This window comes from Tamandua tetradactyla, chromosome 10 (assembly GCF_023851605.1).
Source record: "Tamandua tetradactyla isolate mTamTet1 chromosome 10, mTamTet1.pri, whole genome shotgun sequence".
Lineage (NCBI taxonomy): Eukaryota > Metazoa > Chordata > Mammalia > Pilosa > Myrmecophagidae > Tamandua > Tamandua tetradactyla.
Window position 1 is genome coordinate 75,715,654 of NC_135336.1, and position 19,726 is coordinate 75,735,379.

A 19,726-nucleotide genomic window follows, 5' to 3' on the forward strand; every position below is an offset into this window, starting at 1 on the left:
CGGGGAGATGGCGGTCCTGAGCGCGGTAGCGCGCTCCTATGTCGGCTGCGGCACCCGCCTTTCTCCTCCGGTGCAGACACGGAGGTACAGACGCAAGTTTTCTCATGATTTCGCTTCACTCGGCCGGAGTCTTTTGCCATTATCTGGAAAGTAGCTTCCCATGCCCCCCTCTCCAGGCGCGTAGATAGATGAGCCCTTTACCACCTCCCATAGGCGTAGTGGAAACTGCTTGCCCCAAGGCAGGGGCGAGAGAAGGGCGGGGGCAGGAAAGTGACGGGAGATTACGAGAAATGCAAAAGAGATGAGAGGGTAGGACTTTGTTTGAAATAGGGAGACTGAAGCAAAATATCATCACAGAACATCAACTCAGATGACAGCTGAGATACTTACTGACAGAATAGTTTATATTTCAACCATTTTCTTATTGCGAGTTAAGGATAATTTTAAATACTGGAACTTGTTTTTTCACAGAATTTTTTTTAAGAATGGCTCCCCTCCTTTAGGTATGGTACATTCCAAGCACGCCCACGGGGATAATCCCGGAGCCCCACCTCTTCATTTTTAGGTCCCGCCCCTTTCTTAAAACTCCGCTGAGTATTGAAGATGTTCTTATCCTCACTTTTTGTGACCCTTTCAGCCATTATTGTATTTAGGCTACAAAATTCACACAGTGCTTTCACTTACCTTTTCTACTGTAATTCTCACAACAGCCTATAGAAGAGAATCGGGAACTGTTTGGTCAGTTTGCAGTTTAGGAGAGGTTTGACCCAGATTATCATAGCAGATTAAAGCAAAACGGATTTGAATCCAAGTTTGCTGACACAAAAACACTGTACTTTCCTCAGCATTGTGAGCATCTGTATTTCTCAATCTCACACATATAAAAGGAGTTGGGTTGCCATTGTTCATGAAAGTATTCATGAACTAATGGTAGGAATGGATTCTGTAGATCTTGGAACTTCTGGACCACATTTCCAAATTTGGTAGCTGGTCAATGAGCTTGCTATTAACAGTGTGGTTGACGAACCAGCATCATCAACATCATGAGCAATCTTGTCAGAAATTCCGAATATCAGAGCCTACATTTTAACAATATGGCTGGGTGATTCCTACGCATAGTAAAGTTTGAGAAGCACTGGCTTTGTTTTATCTATTTGGCTTTCTCTTTCTGCTTAAGTGTGACTAAAATGTCTTGTGTTCTGATTCTACCCATTGAAAGCTAAACTCGGCAAACTCACCAGGAACGAGGCAGGAACAAAGTAATTCAGGCAAAGGCTTTATTTCAGGAAGTAACACAGCCGACCAGGCAGTGTTTCAAGAGAGAGAGAAATGGCCACCCCGAGGTGGCAGGGGATGGGTTTTTATGGTTGAAACAGTGGTTACGGAGGTATGGTTATGGTTAGGGAGCTGGGGGTTAGGCAGGTTCCTATTGACTAGTTTTCAGAAATAGGGGGTTAAATTAAGAGTTGGCAACTTTCCATTGTAAAATTTAGAATTTAAGTGCTGGGCGGGCCACAATGGCTGAGCAGGGAGAGTTCTTGCCTGCCATGAGCAGCAGACCCTGGTTCGATTACCGGTGCCTGCCCATGCAAAAAAAAAAAAGAAAAATTTAAGTGCTGCCTTAGGCATTCAGGGTTGTAATTGCCAGAGAGTGGATATTGAGTAAGGGGAGTTTACTGCAAGAATGCACGTGCCAGAGAGTGGAGGTTGAATAATGGGAGGTTATTGCAAGGGGGCACCTGCTGGAGGGTGAAGGAGACACTGGATTGCCCTGGGTTGGGGTGGGAGAGGCTTACTGAAATACTTGTCGGGGGTAGATTATATCATGGGGGGGAAGGGGCATGTTCTCCAGACTTAACACCTATCTCATCAATAAGTGTTTTGCAAAATCTCTAACAGTTTCTGTGTTTTGAAACCAGTTGTTTTCAGTACTCAGATTTATCTCTTTTTCTGGCATTTTGCGCTATTGACTAACTCCTCTTAGAACTCTCCTCTCCATCTTTTAAAAAGATCAACTTGTTGAGGTATAATTTACAGAAATAAAATGCTTCCATTTAAAATGCATGGTTTGATGAGTTCTGACAAAGGTATATGCTTGTGTAACCACCACCCCAATCAAGATATGGAACATTTCTATTCTTTCCAAATTATCCACATGGCCCTTGTCAGTGAAGCCCTCCTTACCCTTTGATCTAAGTCTGTAACTAATGGCTAGTTTTACCTATCCTAGAACTGCACATACATGCGATGAACAGTATGTATTTTTTTGTGATTCACTACTTTCATTCAGCGTAATGTTTTTGAAATTCAGCCCACAATGTCTTTTTCAATTTGGTAAACACTTGGGTCATTTGTAGTTTGCACCATTAAAATAAAGCTTCTATGAACATTTGTATACAAGCCTTTTTGTGTACTTATGTTATCTTTCTCTTGGGTAGAATACCTAGGAGTAGTATTGCTGGGTCATGTAGGTGTATTTTTTTAAATTTTAAAATAAACTGCTTTCTCAAGTGGTTATACCATTTACACACTGAGGTTTTCCTATATTCTTGAGAAATGACCCTTTTATCATAATAAAACATTTCTGTTTATCTCTACTGACATTCTTTGTCAAATATCTACTTTGTGTGATATTGTTATAACCATCCCACTTTCTTATGATTTGTGTCCTTATGTATACTTTTGATCTCTTTTTATTTTTATCTCTATGTCTTTAAAGTGTGTTTCTTGTAGATAATATAGTTATATCTTGCTTTTCAAATCCAGCCTCACAATTTCTTTATTTATATCAGTGTCCTTAGTTTAGTTACCTTTACTGTATTTATTGATATGGTTGGAATTAAGTCTACCATCTTGCCATTTGTTTTCTATTTGTCTTGTATGCTTTTTGGTTTTTTTCCCTTCTTTTCATGCCTTCTTGTGATTAAGGTTTTTAGCATTCTATCTTATTTCCTCTATTAGCTATTTTATTTATTTACTTATATTTCTCTAGTATTTAATAGATCCAATCTTAACTTATCACAATTTATCTGAAATAATATTATTCTATTTCATACTTTATGAAAAAATATAAAAACCTTACAATAATATATTTCTATTTTCTCTATTTTCATCCTTTGTTATCATTGTTATACATTTTACTTCACATGTATCAGACTCCAAATACATATTTTTGCCTTGTCTTTTTTTTTTTTGGCATTGGCAGGCTCCAGGAATCAAACCTGGGTCTCTGGTATGGCAGGTGAGAATTCTGCCACTGAGTCACTGTTGCACCACCCCTTAATTGCCTTTTTTTTTAGCACAAATATTTTAATTCTTATGCAAAATGAAATTTTCTTTAAGAGTTATCTACTGTTCAAAGTTATGTCTATGATATGTCACACCCCTCATCCTTTTAAAAGGTGAAAATTATGAAAGTATAACACAAGACGGTACTTAGGCATTTCAGCTAAGGGTCAGAGAAAGTTAAGGGTGTTTCCACAAGGAAACCAAAAAAAGACAATCAGGGTGAAACAAATTTAACATGGTCATACAAATCTTTGTAAAAGGGCTAGAATGTAAGTCCAAGCTGGAAGGCAAATGGAAGAAGAAAAGAAAACATGGTTCAAACAGATCACATGGGGAAAACCAGTACAAATACTGGCTTTGGCATTATACAGGTAACCCCTACTTTTGTTGTTATTGTTCTTATAGGTAACCCTAATAGTTTGATTTTGCAAAACTAGTCCAAATCCTACCAAGTTAAACATAAGTCCTCCATTGGCCTGTTAGGTCTAGATGGTACCCCATTTCCACCAAACCTGAAAAATCAGTTCTGGCAAGAAAGCTCCAATATGTCTTGATGGTGCTGTTGGTACGGTGCCATAGGCTAGGCATGTCCCAGCGATGTTCTGTTGGCTGACATAGAAGGTGGGAGGGTGTTCTACGTTGCAAGCTGCCGGCATACAACATACCAGAAACACAATGGCTTTTATAAAAGGGGATTTAATAAGTTGCTAGTTTACAGTTCTAAGGCTGCAAAAATGTCTAAATTAAAGCAAGTCCATAAAAATGTCCAAATTGAGGCACCAAAAAGAGGTTACCTTCACTCAAGAAAGGCTGATGAAGTTCAGAGTTTCTCTCTTAACTGGGAAGGCACATGGTAAACATGGCCGTCTGCTAGCTTTCTCTCCAGACTTCTTGTTTCATGATGCTTCCCCGGGGATGTATTCTTTATTCATCTCCAAAGGTCTCTGGCAGTGTGGGCTCTGTGATTCTGGAGGCTCTCACGTGGCTCTGAAAAAGGAACTCTCTCCAAAATCCTTTCTCTTTTAAAGGATTCCAGTAAATTAATCAAGACCCACCTGGAATGGGTGGAGTCTGAACTCCATGGACATCATCTAATCAAAAGTTACCACCTACAATTGGGTGGGTCACATCTCCATGGGAACAATCACGAAACTCCCAGTCAGCAATATTGAATGAGGATAAAAGGACATGGCTTTTCTGGGTACAAACCGGCACAGAGTGGGAATGCATCTCATTATTCAATCAACTTCTTGGCCTTGAAGAAGCAACACAGGTAGAAGACTGGGCAGATTGCCAGTCTGAGGAGGCAGAACATTGAAAAGATGCTGAAGTACAGAACTCAAGTGCTTATTGACTCATTGGTATCGCATATCTCTTCTCCTTGCTTCTTCATGTAGGCAAAATCATTAACGATGGATTCTGAAAGGTCCTCTAAGCATTGCAGTTCTACTTCTAAAGCTTTGAGTTTCTTAACTTTTGCAATCTCTTTATAATTTTTTATCTCCAACTCCATGCTTCATGTCTAGGGTCATGAGTTGGTCAGGTATCTGCTTTGTTCCTCACCTCTCAAAACATACTTCAGACATATCATAATTTCCAGTGGTAAAGGCATATTTTCCCTTAGTTGCATCCTCCTGGGAGTACAGAATATGGCCAGCAGAATCTGTGATCTTGAGGTGGGTGTGCAGGCTGCCAGTGCCTCCAGACTGGTCTGTTACCTCCTATGCTCCTATTACTAGCAGGTCCTTGTGGATTTCCTCATGGAGACACTTGCAGGAGTTAACAGGAAGATGAAAGGAGATGGCAAGGAATGAGCTGGGGCTGAGCAGGAGCAAAATAGCAGTGCCAGCGGGCAAGGGCCATGCTGGGCTAGAAGGTCTGACAAACCAGACATGGTGTTGGAGACTTATTCAACCTCAATTGTCTTTTAAATAAAATTTTAAAAATGTCTTATATTTACCCACATATTTACCATTTCTAGTGTTCCTCGTTCTTTTGTATAGATCTAGATTTCTATATGGCATGATATTCCTTCACCAGAGGGACTTTCTTCATTATTTCTTATAGTGCTGCTTTGTTGGCAACAAATTCTTTCAGCTTCTCTTTATCTGAAAATGTTTTATTTTACCTTCATTTATAAGGTATTTTTTCTCTGGATGTAGAAATCATGGATGGCAGATTTTTTTTTCTTTCAGTTCTTTAAACGTGTTGGTTTGGGTTCTTTGGGCTTGCATTGTTTATGATGAAAAGTCAGAAATATTTCTTAGCTTTTCTCCTTGTATGTAATGTTCCTCTGGGTGTTCCTAAGATTTTTCTCTTTATCGTTGTTTCTTGGCAATTTGATAATGATGTGTTTTGATTTGCTTCCTTGTGTTTATCTTGCTTGGGGCTTGCAAGATTCTTCAGTATGGGTTTGATATTTCCTAAATCTAGGAAAAATTAATTTGCTTTAATTTCTTCAATTTTTTTCTTTAATCTTCCCTCACTTTCTGGAGTTCCATTTACATATATATTGCATTGATTGATATTATCCCAGAGAACAGTGAGTGAGGTTCTGTTCATTTTATTTTTCAGACTTTTCTTTTTATATTTTAGTTTTATAGTTTCTACTGAAAAATCTTCTAATGTACTGATCTTTTCTTCTACAGCGTCCAATCCACTATTAAAACCATCCAATGAGAATTTCATTTCCGAAATATTTTTCAACAATAGAATTCCACTGAGTTCTTTTTGAAACTTTCCATTTCTCTCCTCAGTGTGTTTATGTCTTCCTTTAAATCATTTAATACATTTATCATAGCTACGAGTAAAATTCTTGTTTGCTAATAGCATCATTTCTGTCAGTTCTCTGTTTTTCTATTGAATGTATTTCTCTCCTGGTTATAGGCTCTATTTTCGTACTTCTATTGTGATATGTTTTGCTTATATGATGGATATTGTAAATATGACATTATTGAGTGTGGAAGGCAGAATAACATCCCCTCTCCCCACCCAAGATGTCTACAGGATCTCTGGATCCTGGGAATATGCATGTTAAATGGCAAAGTGGACTTTGCAGATATAATTCAGTTTATGGTCTTTAAAATTGGTGGATTGTCCTGGATTATCAGGTTGACCTGATCTAATCACATGAGCCCTTAAAAGCAAGGAATTTTCTCTGACTGGAATCAGAGAAATGCAACAGAAGGAGAAGTAAGAGAGATTTGAAGGATAAAAGGGACTCAATCTGCCATTGCTAGAGGGGTACATGTGGAAAGAAAAAGAATGAAGGCAGTCTCTAGGAATGAAGACTCACCTCTGGCTGACAGCTAACAAGGAAATGGGGACTCAGTTTTATATTGCAAGGATCTCAATTTAGCCAACAACCTGAATGAGATTGAAATTGGATTCATGCCCAGAACCTGTAGAAAGGAACACAGCCTATCTACACCTGGAGTTAATGTTTATGAGACTCTAAACAGGGATTTCAAAAAAGACCACTCTACCTGAACTTCTCATCTACTGTGAGATAGTAAGTTAGATGCTAAGCCACTAAATTTGTGGTAATTTTTAATGGTAGCATTAGAAAACTAATACATTGAATTCTAGGCTTTGATGTTTTCCTTTAAAGAGTGTTGAGCTTTGTTTTAGCATGTGGTTACTCTAGTGACTGATCAGCTTGATCCTTTGATGGCTTGTTTTAAAACTTTGTATGGGTTGAGACTAACCTTTTATTATAAGCTTTTTTTAGTCCTGTCTTTAAGGAGTGGCTTCCTGGGCTCTCTATTACATGTTACAGCAAAGGTTCTAGACTCAAATCATATTGTCCCTATGAACTTCAGTAGTTGTTGAGTTCATAGTTCCCTAGTAATTGTTTTTTTCCTGGTAATTAATTTTGCCTAGTATCTTGGAGTCTTACCCTACACATTCAAAGCTTAATTGTCAGCCAAAGACTGAAATGGGAAGTTCTTGCTAGGCATAGTTCTTCTTCTCTGTCACTCTTAACTGCAAATGCTAGTTGCAGCCTAACCCCAAACTCTCTAAACTCAATCTTTATCTCTTCAGCACAGCTCTGCTTGGATTACCTTTGTGGACCATGGCCTGGAAAGTGTCTTCAGGAATAAAACTAAGGAAAATGTAAAGCTCACCTCATTTTTTTCTTTCTCTTCAGGATCACATTTTCTACTGCTCATTTTCCAGTGTCTGAGAATAGGTATTTCATGTATTTCCCCCAGTTTTCTAGCTCTTTCAGCTACTCTGGTACCCATTATTCTAACCTGGCTGGAATCCCTTATTTTGTCAGTGCATCCTTCACTCACCAAACAATAGCCTTTTCATAGGTTTCATTGCTTCCAGTCAATTTTTTTCAGTTCATCCTTTACATCATCGGAAAGATGATCTCTTTCTCACAAACTTGTGATCTTGTGGTGGTTTCTCACCTTTCTCCTAAAAGTAATGCATAAATCTCTTTAGCACTTAGAAGTCTATAATGGGTTTTCCTATTTGATGAAACTTCATTTATGTGTATGGATGGTCAAGAATTTTATCTTTGACTAACTGAAATCCTTTCTAATCTAGTACCTCAACAAAGTATGTGTATGTTATAAACTGTAAGGTGATACACAAAGATTAGTTGTGTAATTGGTTCTTGAGCTAAAATAATCATTACTTGACATTAGGCTTAGATTAGATAGCCATTCTATCAGATGCAAGTAACAGAAAACCTGAGTAACAGTATCTAAATCAAGTAAGGGTTTATTTGATTCACATAAGAAAATTGGAAGTTCCCAACTAGAACAGTCTTTTATTGCTTCATTGTTAAGACCATCCTCCTACAATTATCCTTGCTTTCCTTTCAAGAAGGCAAAATGACCACTTTAGGGCAATAGCAGCATTTTCCTTCTTGGTAAGAAGGCAGGGATGGAAGGGAAAGTGCATGTTTCATTTTTCTGAGAAAAGAACCTCCAGCATATTTCCACTTGTATCATGTCATCAGAACTGTCATATTATCACCTTGAATGGCAAGGCATTTTCGGAAACTGAGTATTTAGCTTTTCCAGCCTCTGTGATAGAAGGTAAGGAAAAGAGATTTGAGAATGACTGTTATTAACTAAACCAACAATGGCTACTAGAGAGTTTACATGATTTTCTTTTCTGAAAATCACTTTTATATCTGCTGTAGTAAAAAAAGACCTCATTTATAAATCATCTTAGGTCCAAATCAATTGCTATGCTTGCTACAAAACTTTCTTTAATCCTTCCACTTTCCTGAATTTACATAACTCTTGTTCATACCACTATTTTTTTGGTATTTTTCTGGTATGGTCCCTTTTAAAATAATAGATTCAGTATAGCAGGATTCTAATCATCTATCCATCTACCTATGCTGTTTCTTTCCTTCTCAACTCATTCTTTCTTACTGGAGATGTGCTTATACCCCTGCCATATGCCAGGAGAAGAATATCACCCAGGCAAGTTCTGGTCCAAAGAGGATGAGAGAGAGACATGCAGAGCAGACCTGGGTCCGATCAGCAGCTTGAAGCTGGGTATCCCGAGCTGACGAATATACCCAAGATAAATGTTCTCTTAAGTGGTGAATTTGGGGCTCTTTTGTCTGTAGCATATTAAGGTACTGTAGCTGATTAATACAGTGGGATTCTGGATGGCCAAGTTAAAGTTTAATTCCTATGTTCATTCCTCAGTCATTTACAATGGTTAGCACTTTGGCCAAGCCTGCATTGCACACCTCCTCCTACTTCCAGATAACTGAGGTTGGCTCAGGAGTGGGGTTACTGGATCAAAATTTGACTATATAATGTCGTATGAGGAAGAGTTTCTCCTGAAGAAAGTGGTTGTTGTTACCAGAAGAAGGGACATGGTTTGAAAACATGATAAACTGACAAAACTCTACTTAACGTAATCCAGGCTGGTATTATTTGTATGTCACTATACATTTCTTTTTTTTTTTTTTTTTTTTTTTTTACATGGGCAGGGACCGGGAATCGAACCTGGGTCCTCTGGCATGGCAGGCATGCCACCGTGGCCCACCCTACATTTCTAACTCTTAAGTTGTTTATGTGTAGAAAATCTGCCAAACTCATCTTACATTTACTTCAGCATGTATTGTAGTATCTTACAAATTGTGCTTAATATCAGTTTGGATTAGGATTGGCTGAAAGTAACATAAAAACCAAAAATCACGGTGATATAAAAAGATATTATTTTAATTTTTTGTCTTCCATTAGTGTAGAGATTGGCAGTCTAGGGGTGGTTCTGTGGCTCTGCTTTGTAAAGTTCATAGGCATGTGATATGGATTGAATCATGTCTCCCACAGAGATCTCTTCAAGTCCAAATCCGCCCCCCTGTCCCCAACCCCTTGTGGATGTGAACCATTTGTAAATAGAATCTTTGAAGATGTTATTAGTTTAGGTAAGGCCAAACCAAATCAGATTGGGCCTTAATCCAATATTACTGTACTCCTCGTAAGCAGAGGAAACTTGGATCCAGGTGGGAGACAGATGGGGAGAGAGAAATAGCCAAGGCCATGTGACAGAAGCAGAGATTGCTTGCCCACAAGTTATACCAGAATACCACACACTTCAGAAAAAGCATGACCCTGCTGACACCTTGAGATAGTAATTCCTGTTATTTTAACCTGCCAGTCCCTGGTATTTGTTGCAGCAGGCTGGGCAAACTAAGACAGCATGCATGCCCTTTCTAGCTTTTTGCTCTGCCTTCCTTAAGATATGGTTCTTATCTTTGTGTGCAAGATTATTAAAACCATATTCCAAAAAGCAGGTGGGGAGGAATGTGGGAAGACAGAGTAAAAGACATATAGCAGCACTTTTAAAGGATATTTCTTGGAAGCTGCCACATATGTTTCTGGCTAATCCCCATCCTTGCAATGATTAACGCAAGGAGAAAGGGAGACTTGGGAGTCAGGTCTTTATTCCAGGCATCCATGTGCCCACCTAAAATTTGGGGATTCCAAAATAAGAAAAATGGGTATTAGAGTAGGCAATGAGAAATCTCTGCTACAGCACTCAATAAATACATCTTGAATGAATGATGAGTAAATGAATACCATCTTTAAACTAAAATTGGTTAATGAACACAGAAGATGAAATTTTGAATCTAAGATAACATGCTGTCTTGAAGTATATACTTGAGGTTAAAATACCTATTTAACCTTTCACAGTTTTAATAAACAAGAATGCTTTAATTGTTTTAGAATTCTGTTTCCTTGAAAATAATTTAAATTTCCGCTGAAATTGAATAGTGTAGCTGGTTTATTTTAGTTTTGTTGAACCGTTTTCTAAAATTCTAAGTCTACAAGGAGTTCAGTGCAATTCTAATTGAATCCTTAACTCTAACAAAACTCTAACTTAAACCCACTCTTGAAATTATGGCTTCTTGTAAGATTGGACAAGCTTCCCTTTGAAAGTTTGGGATATAAATATTTGCATTAAAGGGCTTCACCACCTGTAATTTTTGTAATGTTGACATTATGGGTAAGCTTTTTCCTTATCCGTTATTCTATTGTGCTAGCAGAACAAACCAAACCTATTTTCAGTCTGTGGATATATATTCACTGTTGTCATCTCTTGGAGGAGATTAGGAGTTAACTACCAAGCTATTGATTTGTTTTTCATTGTGAGCCAAATCCAGTCTTTAGTAATGTGTACAATTCCAACAGTTAAATTCAAGGTGACAAAAAGAACGTTTAGAATTGAGGCCTGAGGTTAAAAAAGAGACTGTTTCATAATATTTTGTCAGTTTTTTTTATATTTCATTGTATAAAGATCAGATGTCTGGGTGTAGAATTCTCAAGCTAGAACTTGAAATCCAGACATACTTCAAATTAACTATTTCTGTGCTCTCTGAGTTAGATATAAAATTTTTAATTTTTTAGTAATTCAGAAATGAGAGATGATAGCATTAAAGATAAGTGAAAAATAATACAGCAGGGAAAACAATTTTTTTTCTTTTTTTGCTTAGGCAGGCACAAGGAATCGAACCCGGGTCTCCAGAATGGTAGGCAAGAATTCTGCCACTGAGCCACCATTGCACCACCCAAGAAAAACACTTAAAAAAAAATTCTAATATGTGCTGGCTTGAAAGGATTATCTACCCTGAAAAACCGTGTTTTAATCCTGATCCATCTTGTGGAGGCAGCCATTTCTTTTACTCTCTAGCACTATAGGTTAGAAACTTGATTAGATTATCCCCACAGAGATGTGACACACCCAATTGTGGATATTAACCTTTGATTAGAGGGAGATGTGACTCCACCCATTTCAGTAGGTCTTGATTAGTTAACTGGAATCCTTTGAAAGAGGAAACATTTTGGAAGAAGCTTCAGAGCCACAGAGCCTATGTAGCCAGAGACTTTTGGAGATGAAGAAGAAATATGCCTCCCAGGGAATTCATGAAACAAGAAGCCAGGAGAGGAAGCTAGCTGATGTCACCATGTGCCTTTCCAGTTGAGAGAGAAACCCTGAACTTCATCGGCATTTCTTGAGTGAAACTTACCTTTTGTTGGTGCCTTAATTTGGACATTTTTATAGAGTTGCTTTAATTTGGACATTTTCATGGCCTTAGAACTGTAAATTTGCAATTTAATAAAGTCCCCCTTTTAAAAGCTGTTCTGTTTCTGGTATATCACATCTTGGCAGCTAGCAAACTAGGGCAGGGTCCAAAGAGGAAGTTTCTTGGTTGGACCCTTTTTCTGTTCCCTCACAGGAAATGCTTGTCCTTTGCTTTCCATGGTCACTTGTTCTGCTCACAGGGGATCTTCTTTGTTGATTATTTTCCTTCACCATGTCTGGTATGGGTTTTAGGAATATGTTCCTCTAGGGGACTGTACTTTATTTTACAGCTCAGTTTGCAGGCCCATAGATTGTTTTAAGGCTCAGAGTCACATGGCTGTTGTTTTTTGGTTGTTGTTCTTAGGCATGTAAATACTTTTGCAACACAGTTTTCTTTAGCTCCTAGTTATTTGCTTCCAATGTGCTAGTCATCATATCTGTGATGGTTAAGTTCATGTGTCAGCTTGGGTAGATTATGGTATCCAGTTTCTCAGAAGGCCTTCTCTGATCATCATATTTAGAACTTCTACATGCTCCCGCCTTATGCTTACCTTTTGTTTTATTATTATTTTTTATCTTTCTTTACCCTGATCTTTAAAATATGTATATTACATTGCATTTCATATATATTTATTGCTCATTTTATGCATTCTTCCTCTAGAATGTAAGTTCTGTGAGGGTTGGGATTTTTGTTTTGTTCTCAGATGTATTCCATGGTCCAAGAAGAGTGCCTGCCACAAAGGTGGCACTCAACAAATATTTGTTGAGTGAGTGAATGAATGATTTTATGGTATGCTGACTTTTCATGATTGCTGTAAGTCAGCTCTATGGAGACTGTGGGTTATAGTAAGTCGTTCCTTCCTATAATGGTTAGTTTTATATGTCAACCTGGTTCGGCTACATTACCTAATTATGTAATCAAACACTAATCTAGGTATTGCTTTGAAGGTATTTTGTTGATGTGACTAACATCTACAACTAGTTTACTTTAAGTAAAGGAGATTATCCTTGATAATATGGGTTGTTCTAGTTTGCTAGCTGCCAGAATGCAATATACCAGACATAGAATGGCTTTTAAAAAGGGGAATTTAATAAGTTGCTAGTTTATAGTTCTAAGGCTGAGATAATGTCCCAATTAAAGCAAGTCTATAGAAATATCCAATCTAAGGCATCCATGGAAAGATATCTTGGTTCAAAAAGGCCGATGAAGCTCAGGGTCTGTCTCTCTAGTGAGAAGGCACATGGCAAACACAGTCAGGGTTTCTCTCTTAGCTGGAAGGGCACATGGTGAACACAGCGTCATCTGCTAGCTTTCTCTCCTGGCTTCTTGTTTCATGAAGCTCCCTGGGAGGCGTTTTCCTTCTTCATTTCCAAAGGCTGATGGACCCTTTGCTTCGTGATGCTGCAGCATCCTCTGCTCTCTCTGAATTTCCTTCATTCTCCAAAATGTTTCCTCTTTTATAGGATTCCAGGAATTCATCAAGACCCACCCCCAAAAATGGGTGGAGACATGTTGTCACCTAATCCAATTTAACAACCACTCTTGATTAAATCACATCTCCAGGGAGATGATCTAATTACAGATTCAAACATACAATACTGAATAGGGATTAGAAGAAACTCTGCCTTTACAAAATGGAATTAGGATTAAAACATGTCATTTCTAGGGTACATACATCATTTCAAACCAGGCCATGGGTAGACCTCATCCAATTAGTTGAAGGCCTTAAGAGTAAAAATTGAGGTTTCCTGGAGAAGAAGAAATACTTACTTCAAAATTACAGCATTAATTCCTTCCTGAATTTCCGGGCTGCTGGCCTGATATACAGATTTCGGACTTGGTACTCCCATGTTTTCATGAGCCAATTCCATAAGTAAATCTCTCTCTCTCTCTCTCTCTCTCTATATATATATATATACATATATATGTCTTCTTCCTCTAGAATGTAAATTCCACAAGGGTTAGAAATTTTATTTTGTTTTTTGATGCATCTCAGGGTCTGAAAACAGTATATTCTCTCTCTCTCTCTCTCACACACACACACACACACACACACACACACACAGCACATACATTCATCCTATTGGTTCTATTTCTCTGGAGAACCTAACTGATATACTTTCTCTTCCTTGTATAAGTAGAATTTCCACTTTGTTCATATGGTGGAATAGGGCAGGGTGGATGCATCTCTGTTCTATGTCTGTAGGGCATTATTTCTGGTTGTTATATGCTAGTCATGGAAATTTCATTCTCCTTTGTTAATCATTATCTAACAGTGAAAATGGGGGGAGGAGGGGCAGAGAGAATAATGGCTCTGGGAAGGAAATATACATATATTTATTTTATGTATTTCATATATATATATAGTTGTATATGCACATATTTTTTATTTTTATTTTTTTACCCACTCCCTTCCGCTTCAGGAATTATTTTTAATGTTAAGATGGGGCTTTAGCAGTCATCTTGTAACTAGGAAGGCAGGTGGCATTGCTAACACACTGAAGTTGGAAAAACAAAAAGATAGAAAGAATCTGGACCCATATGACATAATTGAATCAGTGTGTTAACCTTGGAATCACTTCTTTTTAAAATGAGATAATAAACATTTATTTCATTTAAACCATTTTTGCTCTGCTGTTCTATTGTTTAGTGATGGAGCTGAAAACATCCTAACTCACAGAAGCAGTATTTTCAGTACCCCTGAGATCAATTGGCCACCATATTGCTATTAACCAAACCATTTGTCCATTCATTTATTTATTGAGTATATACAGGCTCTGTTCAAAATCTAGAGCTAAAAAGATGAGTAAGATATAATTCATGAATGTCCTCAAGTAATTGATAAAAAATAATTACAAAATTTTCTATCTGGCACACTGTTACCACAGAAGTGCTTATTAGTATTTGAGTTCAGTATATCTAGTAGAATTGGTTACTCATTTAGGCATATCAAGATGAATAGAGATAGTATATCTTATCTCCTGAATGGGCTTACATGGATTCCAGTCTCCTTCATTGGAGGGGGGGGCTTTCATCTGTTGCTGCAGAAGTGATGCTAAAATAGGTAAACTGAGGCTATCTTACTTAGTTTCTATCCAGTCAAACAAGCTCACGTATGGAGAGTTAAAGTAGCAGGTAGGATGGTTTACCTCTTTCTCCTCCATGTCCACTTACAGGTCCTTTTATATACCCAGAGAATGAAACTGACTGTGGTGAGAATGTAAGGATTGACTTGGGCTGCTTACATATGTTGCTGCAGTCCCCTGGTAAATTTTGCACGGAAGCCTAGAAAATAAATTAGAACTGTATTTCTGTTTGATCATCTGGAAAACTATATATATATATATATATATATATATATATATTGTCTTCAGAAAAGAATCTCCTGCAACTTTATAATCAAACACTAGCTATTTAGCTACTGATAGATTGAATCACTTTTTTTGCAAAGCCAATCAATATCTGCAAACTGCCAAATGAGTATGTGAGTTTTATACCTAGACTCAGTAAAGGAAGTTGAGTTTATCAGCTCATTTTCATAATTAAAGTTTAAATAACAAATACAAGATGAGTCTTAATCTCTCTAAAGTGTGCCATATAAAATAAGATCATAGTCGAACTTTTTATGGTAGGCTCATTAAAAGTTTGTCAAGGGAAAAATGCTTATCTAGCAAACTAAAGAAAAGGTAGGAGACTCAGGTTAGTGCCCTGATTTCTGAAAAATCCAACAGGTAGATTAATTTATATACCCATTGTATTAGTCAGGTCTCCAGGGTAACAGAACAATAGGATAGGAATTGGCTTATACAACCATGGGATTAGCAAATCCAAATTCCACAGGACAGACCACAGGTTGGGAATTCCAGTGAAGGTGTCAGTGGAATTCTCAGGAGAAGCTGACTGGCTGAAGTATAGATAAGAATTCTTTCTGACTGCTGCTGTCATCAGTTCTCCCTTCAGGGCCTTCAGCTGATTGAATGGAACTTCTCTCATGGCTGAAGGCAATCTCTGTTGTTGATTGTAGATGTAATCATCCATAGATGCTATCAATTGATTTATGATTTAAATCCACAGATATCCTCACAGTAACAATCAGGCCAGTGCTTGCTTGATCAAACAACTGGCCACTGTAACCTAGCCAGGTTGACACGTGATCTTGCCCATCACACCCATAGGAACTGTTCAGGAGCTAGTTATCTTAGTTTGTTTTATTTATTTACATTCTTGTCAAGTACCTTTAAGTCTAAGTCTCCTGAAATTTTTTTCTTTATTTCTATTCTGGAAAGATTTTAGAATTTCCATTCTTTTTGTTCTCTTCTACTCTCTGTTCACCAACTTCCCTATTGAATCTTTGTTTTTGGATTGTGCTATATGATGGCTAGGTGTGGTTAATCAGACATAGAGGGGAGATTATAGTTTTTATTTTTAATACATGCAGATACCTTATTTTAATTGAAGAGCCACTTGTGTGTTTGTACTAGTAAGGTAAAAAAAATAGGTTATCAAAAACATCAGAGGAAGTAAAACTAGCAACCTTGCCCATATGAAAGCATATTTTAGATTTGTATACTGCCTTTCTTCAAAGGAGAAGATTATTTTCCCAGCATTCCTGCAACTATACAGGAGCACATGCCACTTCCATTTTGTATTATTGTGTTGAAGAGTGATGGAGATGACATGAGTCCAAGAGCAGTGAATTTTCCATCAACCAGTGAAGTCATATCTCTTCACTACCATTCGGTGTAAGGCAGTCTATGTTTTGCATTGAGTTATTCTAATGCCCAGAAGGGGAGCTCTAAAAATTCCAATTCACAAGACTTCAGTAGGCCATGCTTGGCAGATGATTCAGTTGTAGGGATGTCAGATAGGAAATGCAGCTTCCCAGAAGGTCAGCATCAAGCATCCCTCTTCAGCAGTGTTCTTACAGCAGTCCTCATATCCATTTAGGGGCTTGTCTCTGACTTCCAAGTTACTGTTTATGTATAAGATGAGATCCGTACGTGTGGATAAAAGGATAGGAACCAATATCTTATAGCAATGTTTTAGGCATCAATTCTAGAGTCCCTGCAAGGAGCACAACCATTTAGAAAAAGTCATGCACTCAGGGGAGCCAAATCTCATGTTACTCACCAGGTATCTATAGCTCATATATATATATATATCCTCTAATGCCAGATGCAATTTGTCATTTTTTTTATCATAAAAAAATTACCTAGTACACTTTTCCAGGGGAACTGAGCTATAAACTCAAGATTAACTTTGTTCTTGAAGGACAGAAGGCTTGCTAATACTTTACCCACAGTTATGCAGCCTCTTTTGTCATGTTAGGTCTAGGTTCGAAGCTTATTAGACTTTGGTCAGTTTAACAGTCCTTGAGAAGATGGAGCAGGTTACATTTAATTTTACAGCTTACAAAAATATTTTTCCTATCTTGTTTTATAGATAAACTCCTGTTATTTGTATTTTGTGTTTACAGCTGTGAGATGTGATTAGCTCTTGACACTTACCCAACAAAACAGATCAAATGTAGCAGAGAACAGAGCTTCACTGTTAGAAATTCCCACTGAGTTAAAACATTGTAAACCAGAATGAAACAATCTCCAGGGCATAATCTGACTCTTCATTTTTATCTAAAAGGTCACAAATGCTGACAGGCCTTTGCAGGCAGAAAATGTAAGTACACTCACAAAATTTCTCTGTTTAACATTTTCCAGTAGAATGCCTTGTAATTCTTTTTTCTTTTTTCATAATTAATATATTTATTCTATTTTCAAGTCTTTAATGAGTTTTTACTCTTTGCAATTATAAATAATGCTGTGATGAACATCCTCATTATACACTCTTACCACATACTGCATTATTTCATCAGAAATAATTCCCAGAAGTAGAATCACTGCTTTAAAAAGCATGAAAATTGTGATTCTTGAAACATTTGGGCTCTGAAAGAGATAGGCCGATTTACAATTCCATTGGATATTAATTTATGGATGAAAGCATCTCATTTTAGTTATTTGCATTTTGTTATTTGCTTTTCCCATAGGGAGAGTTGACCACTAGTAAAAATTATTTTCTTACATTAGGCTCTGTCATCTGCTGGAATTACAAAGTAGGATATGGTGAATAATTTAACAGTGTGATTGATAGACTGCGGGAAGGGGTTCTAGTGTCTCTGTGCTGTGTGGTCCTGGTGCCCTCTGACTAGAGGCAGCTTTGGAAAAGATGATACCAGCTCTGGTGGGTGGTGATGGGCCTGGCATCATACCAGCTGCCTTGGCTTGGAGTGTGGAGATGCTGAGGTGACTTCTGTGCCTCCTTAGAGTAACTTCTACTGCAGCAGCTGTGGGAGGCCCAGCAGCTGGGAGAGGCTAGACCACTGTAGATGCAACTTATGAAAAGGGAGATCTTGCTGTTCCCTGGAAGCCAACAGCTTACATTCTATACTCACAGATGGGATGAGTATGGGAACTTTTTATTTATTTATTTATTTTGTATTATCAAACCAAAACAACATACAAATGTGAACATTCTTAACATACAAACATTCCATGCATGGTGTACAATCAATGCTCACAATATCATCACATAGTAGTATATCATCACCATGATCATTTTTTAGAACATTTGCATCACTCCAGAAAAAGAAATAAAAAGAAAAAGAAAAAACTCACACATATCATACCCCTGATCCCTCCCTCTCATTAACCACTAGTATTTCCATCTACTCAAAAGATATTAACCATTGTTCCCCCTATTTTTTCCAAACCCCTTAATATTCCCTTTCATTGTTCACTAGTATTTCAATCTACTCAATTTATTTTAACATTTGTTCCCCCTATTATTTATTTATTTTTAATCCATACTTTTTTACTCATCTGTCAATATCTTAGATAAAAGGAGCATCAGATGCAAGGTTTTCACAATCACGTAGTCACATTGCAAAAGCTATATCATTATACATTCATCTTCAAGAAACATGGCTACTGGAACACAGCTGTATGGTTTCAGGCACTTCCCTCTAGCCTCCCTAATACACCTTAAACTAAAAAGGGGATAACTATAAAATGCATAAGAATAACCTCTCGACTCTGTTTGAAATCTCTCAGCCACTGACACTTTATTTTGTCTCATTTCTCTCGTCCCCCTTTCGGTCAAGAAGCTTTTCTCAATCCTTTGATACTGAGTCTCAGCTTATTATAGGATTTCTGTCCCACGTTACCAGGGAGGTTTACACCCCTGGGAGTCATGTCCCATGTAGAGAACGGGGAGGGCGGTAAGTTTATTTGCCATGTTAGGATTCCTTGTAATTCTTAATACCTGAATTTCATAAAGTGTACTTATATTGCAATATAATCTTTTCAGCTGGTATACATTTAGGAAAAATCTATACTTATGTTCCTAAAACTCAACATGATAAGTTTTCACTGCAGTTTAATTTACATGTGGTGAAATGCACTGATGTTAAGTGTACTATTCAATAACAAATGAATACACTCTTAATTCACACCATTATCATGATGTAAAGTATTTTCATCACCTAGGGAAATTCCCCTGCCCAGATTCCTGGTCAATACACTTTCCTTTCCACAGTGCACCCCCAACCCCCTCACTCCCACCCTTACACCCACAGTGGTAACCACTGTTCTAATTTCTACCAATAACAATTGGTTTTACCTGCTTTATACTTCAATATAAATGGAATTTTAAAGTATGCACTCTTTGGATCAGGCCTCTTTTACTCAGCATAATGTTTTCTTTTTGTGTGTGTGTGTGTTTGATTTATCTGTGTTTTTATATGCATCAGTATGTATACATCATTTCATTGCTGCACAGTATTACTTTGGATGAATATACCACAATTTATCTATTACC

General features: G+C 37.5%; 1 protein-coding gene and 1 pseudogene across 1 annotated transcript in view; one reads left to right on the plus strand and one right to left on the minus strand.

The window, feature by feature from the left end:
* The window catches only part of LOC143648547 (uncharacterized), a 104,638-nt gene that overhangs the window by 631 nt on the left and 84,281 nt on the right, over window positions 1-19,726 (plus strand). The gene's annotated exons all lie outside the window — the stretch shown is intronic.
* On the minus strand, window positions 4,523-5,182 carry LOC143647994 (transmembrane emp24 domain-containing protein 10 pseudogene; annotated as a pseudogene).